An 8697-nucleotide genomic window follows, 5' to 3' on the forward strand; every position below is an offset into this window, starting at 1 on the left:
ATCTCATTCTCTGTGCCAAGGTCCGAGGGTACTCAGGGCTTCAGGCCTCCAATTCTCTAGATCCAGGAGTGAGCGTTCCCTGCCCTGCCTCCCACCATACCTCCTTCCTCATACACCATGGCTTGGGGCTGATCCACTCTCTTCCACCTCCACCAGGCACCATGGTGCCTGCCTTCTCAGGCCTCCTCCCCACTCCCTTTGAATGCTAATGCACACCTGGAACACCTCTATTTGGACTTGATCCAAGTCCCCTTCTCTGGAAACTTGAATTTCTATACCACAATCCAGATGGTGAAACATATCCGGGTAGGATTTGCAGAATGAATGGATACATGGATAAATCAATCAGTGAATGGACAAGTGGGTGAGATAGTAAACATGTGAATAAGTGAATGGGTGAGTGAATGAGTGACTGAATGTATGAGAGACCAAGTGAATAAACAATCTCATCTCTGCGTCTGTGCCCAAGGGTAAAGCGTGTGCACGGACACTGAAGGGGAGACCAATAAACGTGAAACTGTGCACATTGAGTCTCCATGGATGATCTCACCGGGAAAGGGAAGATTGTGTTTATTCCTTGTCAATGACAAAAGCTCCACCATCTTCAGGAAGAGCGCCAGCTTTGGAACCTGAGCCTTCTATCTGGGTTTGATTCCTGGCTTTGTCATTTCTTGGCTTATGACCTTGAGTAAGTTGCTTCACTTCTCTAAGCCTCAGTTTCCTCATCTGTAAAGTGGAGTGAATGGGTACCTATCTTTTGGATTGTTTGGAGAATTGGGGTTTGAACATGAGGCACTTGCTAGGTATGAGCCTCGTCTCCCTGTAGGAGGGTGAGTTTTTCAGGTCAATGGGAAATATAACCTTTGAGGCCAGACGAGGAGTGGCTGAAGGTCGCCTAGCAGCACAGTGGGTAAAGGCCACCTTTGGGCTCCAAGGGAACATCACCTTTCCGTGTGGAAGGACATCTGCAGGTACAGGGATATACCCAGAGGACACTGCCAGCTCCTCTGCCTTTACCATCCTAGCTCCTGGTGAATGTTTGACATCACATGGACCAGGCCAGGGTGGGAGTATTCAGAAAAAATCTTTCTTGGAATGAAGAAGGGAACTTCCTAGAAGGAATCACCACTGAATACTAGCAGAGAAGACTAGAGAGAATGTTCACTGAGGCGGAGCATGTTAATCACCAAGGTCAACGATCGCTATGAACCAGAGAACAGGTAATGATATAGAACCAGGACGATGCTGATGAGATACTTACCGGCTTGTGACCTTGGCCGTGCTATGTAACCTGTGTGGCTCTGTTTCCTCATCTGTGTAATAACAAAAAAAGTATCTACCTCAGTGCTTGGAATAGAGCCTGGCATATAGTGAGCAATATATAAATGTTAGCTGTTATCATAGACTGGATCACGGCCCTCAACTCTTCGCTCCTTCTTCTTTGCAAGAGGATTATACAACTTCTCTCCCACTGACTTTGGGCTTGGCCATGAGACTTGCTTTGACAAATGGAATATAGGCAGGTGGGACCGTGTTCGAGTTCCCAGGAGAGCTTTGAAGAGCATCTTCTGCTCACTCTCTTCATCCTGCTTCCACCATGAAAACAGCAGAGTCTAGATAATGGTTGTTTCTTCAGCCCTGGACTTGGGAGGAAAAGATACATGAAGCCCAGGCAAGTCTGACCAAGTGCAGGTGAGCTGCAGCCTTCATGTAATGAGAGCAAGAAATAAATGTTTGTTAGCATAAGCCACGAGATTTGGGGGTTGTTGTTATTGCAGCAAAGCTGACTAATACAGCTATTATTACTATCATTATCTCCATCTTCTAGAGGAAGGAACTGAGGCTCTGAGTGGTTAAGTTACTTGCTCATGGTTACACAATAATTAAGCAGTGCAGATGAAATTCAAACGCAGAACCGCTCATTCATTCAACAGTTAGTGGCAGACATTGAAAACGTAGAGAAGGCCCTGCCCTTGTGGAGCTTACATTCCAGTGAGTGGAAATAGAGAAATACAGTCAACCAGTAAATGAGCAAGAAAATTTCAGGTAGTCCTAGATTGTTTGAAGGATATAAAATAGTGTGATGTGATCATGACTGGGGAAGGGGTGAGGGACTAGCTTTGAAAGGATAGTTAGAGAGGACCCTGAAGGCAGTAACATTTGCCTCGAGCTGTTAGGGATGAGAAGGAGCCAGCTGTGGAAGGAGACAGGAAGAGCCTGGCAAGCAGAGGAAACAGCACATGCAAAGGTCAGAGGCTGGGACAAACATGGAGTGTTTCAGGAATGGAAAAGGGCCCAGTGCGGCTGGAGGGAAGTGAGAGGCATAGTGGAAGGTGAGGCAGAGTGAGAAGGCGAGGTAACACGTGGCTTTGTCATCTGCACCGTGTAAGGACTTTGGAATTTATTCTGAGCTCATGGAGGATTGTAAGCAGAGGAGAGATGTGTTTGGGTTTAGGTTTTAGAATTATTATTCTTTTGTATGGAGAAGGATTGCAAGAGTTTCAGCTGGCAACTATGCAGATGTAGGAGAGAATGGTGGCTAGGTCCCTGGTGGCCGGGTGGAAATAAGCAAGGGAAACTGATCTGAGATATACTTTACAAGGAGAAGCCACATGTTCACTGGAGGTTTGGAGGTGGGGATGACATAAAGAGATGACTCAAGGATGACCTTTATGTGACCTTGGGTAGGGTGGTACCGCCCTCTGACCTGGGGAAAGCAGGTGTTCTGCATTAGACACGCTTGCCTTGGGAGGCTTGTGGGTCATCCACGGGAGCTCTTAAGCGGGCAGTGGGCTGTCCTAGGCCAGAATTCAGGGCTGGAAGCATAGATGTGGGCATGGCCAACATATAGTTATGCTATTTTTTTCTTATTTTTTATTTATTTGTTTTTGGCTGTGTTGGGTCTTCATTGCTGTGCACAGGCTTTTTCTAGTTGTGGTGAGTGAGGGCTACTCTTCGTTGCAGTGTGCGGGCTTCTCATTGTGGTGGCTTCTCTTGTTGCAGAGCACAGGCTCTAGGCACACGGGCTTCAGTAGTTGTGGCATGCAGGCTCAGTAGCTGTGGCGCATGGGTGTAGTTGCCCTGCGGCATATGGGATCTTCCCGGAGCAGGGCTCGAACCCGTGTCCCCTGCATCGGCAGGCGGATCCTTAACCACTGCGCCACCAGGGAAGTCCCTATAGTTATGATTTTAAAGGAACAGGATGCGATCCTCTGGGGTGAGGAAGAGACACAGGGCTGAGTCCTGAGCACCATGGCATTTGGCAGTCAGTTGGAGTTAGAGGAGCCAATAAAAGTCTGAGGCTGAGGCGCCAGCGAGGGACCTCTGTCCAATCCCAGAGGCGGAGTTCATTATTGACAAAGCTCCATGACCCTTGAAGCCTGAGACTACACTGTGTGATAAGGCAGCCACCAGCCACGTGTGGCTACAGAGCACTTGAAATGTGACCAGTTCCAGGTTGACACGTGCTGTAAGTCTAACACACAGAGCAGATTGCAAAGACTTCGTATAAAAACCAGAATATAGAACATCTCATTAATAATTTGTATATTGATTATATGTTAAAATGATAATATTTTGATATATTTGGCTAAATAAAATATAGAGGTAAAATCAATTTTACCTGTTTCTTTTTACTTTTAAAAATGTAGCCACTAGAAAATCTACAACTACTCTGGGGCTCACGTCTGTGGTTTGCCCTGTATTTCTATGAGGCTGCGACAGAAGGACAGCAATGGGGTGTTGCCCCCAGGTAATGACATAATTCCTAAAGCAGGGTCCAGAGCTGTTCCCTAGGGTCTCTGGGCTTTCCCAATCAAAAATAAGTGTCAAATTTCTCTTCAAAGACTCAACTGACAAGTTCTCACTCCAGCCCATGTGGATCTGTTTTTGCCTAGAAACCACATGCAATTTTCATCAGAAAAAACACACACACAACATGAAACTAAAGAGAGGAGCAAAATTTCCTGATGCACTGCCAAGCAACTGTTCCATTTCCCACAACGCCCTACAGTTTCTTCAAACACAAAGACGTTTGCCACATGGTCAATGAAATCATTTGCGAAAGTGTCAAAAGACCATCCGTGGCAAGTCTGGGAGCCATGAGATTTCCTTATGCCCCATTATTATCTCAGAGCTATTACCTGTCTCCCTAGCTCAGAGCTTCCTGGGGGCGGTGTCTGAGATCACACACCTGTAACTCTACAGTCCCATCAGACCTCGAGCTCCTAAGGAGGATTGGCACTGAGGGTCTTCGTGGGCCCTGGAGGGATTTGGGGGCTCTGAGCAGTTATTGTTTCTCTTTTGTGGAGGGTATTTGAACTCAGCAGGGTCAGGCAATGTTTGAAAAAGTGTCACCTTCTCCTGCCTGCTCACAGCCCAGACTGGCTATGTCACCTTGCCCTGAGGCCATTTAACAAGTTGGACCCTCAGTAGAGCAAGACAGAGAGCTGCAGAGAGAGGCAGAGCCCAAAGAGACCACACAAAGACAGAGCCTGGAGATGGTGGGACAGAGAGAACACAGAGCAAGGAGGATGCCTTGGGTCCTCGGGTGGGGCCAGCCCTAGAGGTAGTTCAGCGGAGGCGATTCACTCATTCATTCATTCACTCATTTATGAAAATGTAACTGAAGGCCTTCTGTGTTCTGGGCGCTGCGCTAGGTGGGGGTAACAGGCAATGAATGCAACAGATCTGGTGTCTGCCCTCATGGGCTTACAGGTCAGTTGGGAAAACATGAAACAAAGAACGTGTAAATGTATTTATAATGAAAACTGCACGTGCTATGAGGCTAGGGATACGGTGCTGTGATATCCCCGCCAGAGATGGTTGAGCTAAGCTGGGAGACCAGGAAAGCCCTCCTCGAGGAAATGACGTGTGAACGGGGACCTGAAGGGTGACTTGGGGTTAACTGCACAAAAGGGAAACTGAGCATGCCAAGCAGAGGAAACAGCATGTGCAAAGACCCTGTGGCAGATGGAGCAGAGTGAGTTTGAGAAATAGAGAGCAGTGTGGTTAAAGCAGAGACAGCTAATGAAAGCCTGGTAGGAGATGTATCTGGAAAGGAAGGCAGGGGACAGACCACATGGGGCCTCATGGAGATCTCAGAGTCTGGGTGGGAAGCAGAGTTGAGAGACCGAAGCCAGAGACTAGAAAGAGCAGGAGACTTGTTCATTGCCAAGGTCAGTAGGCTCAAGATGATGTATGGTTGAGGCAGTGATGGAGAAAATGGTACTGACCTGTGAGTGGGTCACATGGGTTCACACCTCCAAGATAATTTTAACTTTGTGGGGTATTGTGAAGATTGAATGAAACAGTGCCTGGATGCCCTTAGCAGAGCATCGGCATGTGGTGAGTGAAAACATATTAGAAAGCTATTATTAGTCTGTTATTAATAGTGTGAAGCTGGGACAGGGCACCCAGACAGGGAGCCCCACGGCAGAGCTGAGACTTAGGGACAGGACGGTTTGGGTCCATGGAGGACCAGGGTTGGTAAGAGGCAAAGCAGGAGTCAGGGGCAGCATCCTGGGGAGGGGCATGGCCAGGGTCCTCCAGGCTCTGCCACCACAGTCCCAGGACCTCAATTCCCATCTCTCCTCCCACCTGCCAAGCAGGAAGGTGGGCACTAGTGGTTGGACTGTTGGCTGGTGTTTCCTATGAGGGAGGAAGACAGAGGAGGTGTCCTGGTATCTCCCTCTAACGACCTCAGCTTTGGAGCTTGAATTAAAGAATGAAGACCCTTATTCCTCATGCAGTGACCTCCGGGTCTAAATGGGGTTTAGAGTATTTAGGCTTCTCAAAGATCCCAAACTTTTAATCTGCCTTTAAAAATTATGTTTTTCAATTTCAAAGGTTTGGGGTTGTTTTTAAAATGCTGCCTATGCCTGAAAAAATTTGAACAAAAGAACTTGGGGATTTGGGAGGTAATTAATATACATGTAATATTTACTGGTTTTTCTCTTAATTATAAAAGTAACATACACCTAACCTGAAAACTTGTAAAACACAGAAAAAGACAAATTAAAAAACTGACCTAAACCCACAATCCACACTCACTGTTAATAGTATTAATGTATAGTATTAAGAGTATTAATATAAATTTGAGCTCTTATAATAATATATAACAGCCATTGCCCTTGACCTTTACATACTCGATCTTATTTTGTCCTCACAACAACCCTCTAAAGTAGTACTATTATTCCCATTTCACAGATGAGGAAAGTGAAGCCTAGAGCAGCTACACAGTTTGTTCAAAGTCATTCACAAACTTTGAGAGGTGAGAAGAAGCAGAGCTGGAATCCAAGCCCGTCTGACCTTGAGTGCACCCAGGTAACCACTCAGTTAGCTTCCGGCTTGGGTCACATCCTTGTAATCTGCCTTTCTATACATAGACATGTATTTATAGTTAGATTTACACATACACTGACTGCATTACCCAGATTGTTTTGCAGTTTACCTTTTGCACTTTGCAACATACCATGTATATTTTCTCAAATCAATATCTATTCTTCTCCAACATGATTTTTAATGTCTACGTAGTAGGCTGCAGTTTAGACTAGCAGTGGTTCTCAAAAATTTGTCCCAGTATTATCTGGGAACTTGTTGGGAATGCAGATTCTCAGGCCCTAACCCAGGCCTACTACATAAGAGATTCTGTGGATGAAACCCCAGAATCTGTGTTCTAACAAGCTTTCCAGTGATTCTGATGCAGGCTAAAGTTTAAGAACGGATCCTTTAGATGTTCTGTATTTTTCTTAACTAATCTTCTGTAATTGGTACATTTAGATTGTTTCCAGGTTCTGACCATCAAAAATAAGGCACAATAAGCATCCCCATTTGTCCATATCTGTGAAGATCAAGAAAGTGGTTTTCAAATAAAACAGGTGGAAAAAAAACAAATAAGAACTATTAATTAATAAATATTTTATATATATATATATATATTTTTTTTTTTTTTTGCAGTACACAGGCCTCTCACTTTTGTGGCCTCTCCCGCTGCAGAGCACAGGCTCTGGACGCGCAGGCTCAGCGGCCATGGCTCACGGGCCCAGCCGCTCCGCGGCACGTGGGATCTTCCCAGACCGGGGCACGAACCCGTGTCCCCTGCATCGGCAGGCGGACTCTCAACCACTGCGCCACCAGGGAAGTCCAATAAATGTTATATTTTAAAAAAGAAACTAAGGAAAAGCAGGAGAGATTTTGGTCAGACCTAAGGAAGTACTTCCTTTGTTGGCAGGACCACCTGGCAGGAGGAATGTCTCTGGAGCACTTTGTCACCTGTGGGGACAGCTCAGTGCTGCAGGCAGCCTGGGAGATCCCCCTAGCACTGCTGGAAAAGCTGAAAAGCTCCAGGCTTTTTCTCACAGTTTCTGTTCTTTAGAGAATAATGGCTGAGATGTTTATTAAAGAGACAGCTGCTGTCTGGGCCGAGCCAGCAGGGGGAGGGCAGAGGGCCTCGTAGCTGCAAAGCTGGATCTAGAGGGCAGGCTGGCCGCTGACCTCCCAGCTGGCCATGTCATTAAGCAAGGGCTGCCGAGAGGGCTCTGCCCGATCCTCAACTGTTGCCCTGCCAAGCTGTGTGGTCATTAGCCCAGGGCCGAGCCCAGACTTCTGAAATAAACTCCGGGCCATTTCCCCAGGTCTCGGAAGACATCCTCCAGCTGATGTCGAGTGGAGATCTGTCGAGAGGGCATTTTGCTCCCTGTTCTGAAGCCCAGGCAATCGCTAATGTCTGCCTGTTCTCATCTCCCATCCAGCTCTCTATCGGTAGAAAAAGTTTCCCAGAATCGGGTGGTCCTGAGGAATGCCTTAGCAAAGAACTCAGAAAAGTAATTTTGACTTTCTGGCGTGAGTCAGTTTTCTTGCTTGTAAAACGGGAGTAACAATCCCTGTCCAGTGAGAAAAGGGACAGACCGTGGGTTGTAAATGGTAAGTCTTACATATTAGGTGGATTTTTGAAGTCATTGCAGTATTTTTTTTGGTTTTGTTTTGTTTTAAATTCTGGAAGTTGCTGCTGCTGCCGCTGGCGAATGAGGAAAGCACAGGTCTTTGGGGACTTACTGACCTGGGTTCAAATCACAGCTCTTCCACTTAGTGACTGTGTGATCACGACTGAGCCACGTCTCCTTTCTGAGCTGCCATTTCCCCATCGATAACACAGAAGTAATAACGGTTGCTTCAGAAGGTGGCCGTGAGAAGTGCGTGGGCTGGTAGGGAGAGTGGCCAGCACGGGCTGAGCACACAGTAGGCTGCTCAACTTTGGTCTCAACCCTTCCTGTTTCGGAGAGCTCCTCTGCCTTTCTGCCTGGAAAATGGTCAGATGTCAGACACCTGCCAATTTTGGTCCCATTAATGTGTTTTCCAGCCTTGGACACATGACTTCACCTCTCCGGGCCTCAGTTTCCTCAACTGTAAAATGGGGAGATGATAGCTCCTACTTTATAGGACTCTTAAGAGAATAAAACAAAATCGTAGTCTACAAATGTGAGTGGTTGTTAGGTATCTCTGTTACCATTTTTCCCGACGTGACAAAGCCCTAGTCTCTGTATCACCAAACATCTGGAAATGAGGAAACGCCGGGAGGGTCGACAGCTTTTCAGTTTTGATTGGACATTCAATGACAAGATATTAGTTGAGCACCAGCTGTGTGACAGGCCACTTATTGGCCCATGAGTCCCTTGAGTTTGGGGTTTGGGGAGGATT

Source organism: Delphinapterus leucas, chromosome 1 (assembly GCF_059928025.1).
Source record: "Delphinapterus leucas isolate spDelLeu-1000000601 "Yukka" chromosome 1, BTC_Dleu_Yukka2, whole genome shotgun sequence".
Taxonomy (NCBI): Eukaryota; Metazoa; Chordata; class Mammalia; order Artiodactyla; family Monodontidae; genus Delphinapterus; species Delphinapterus leucas.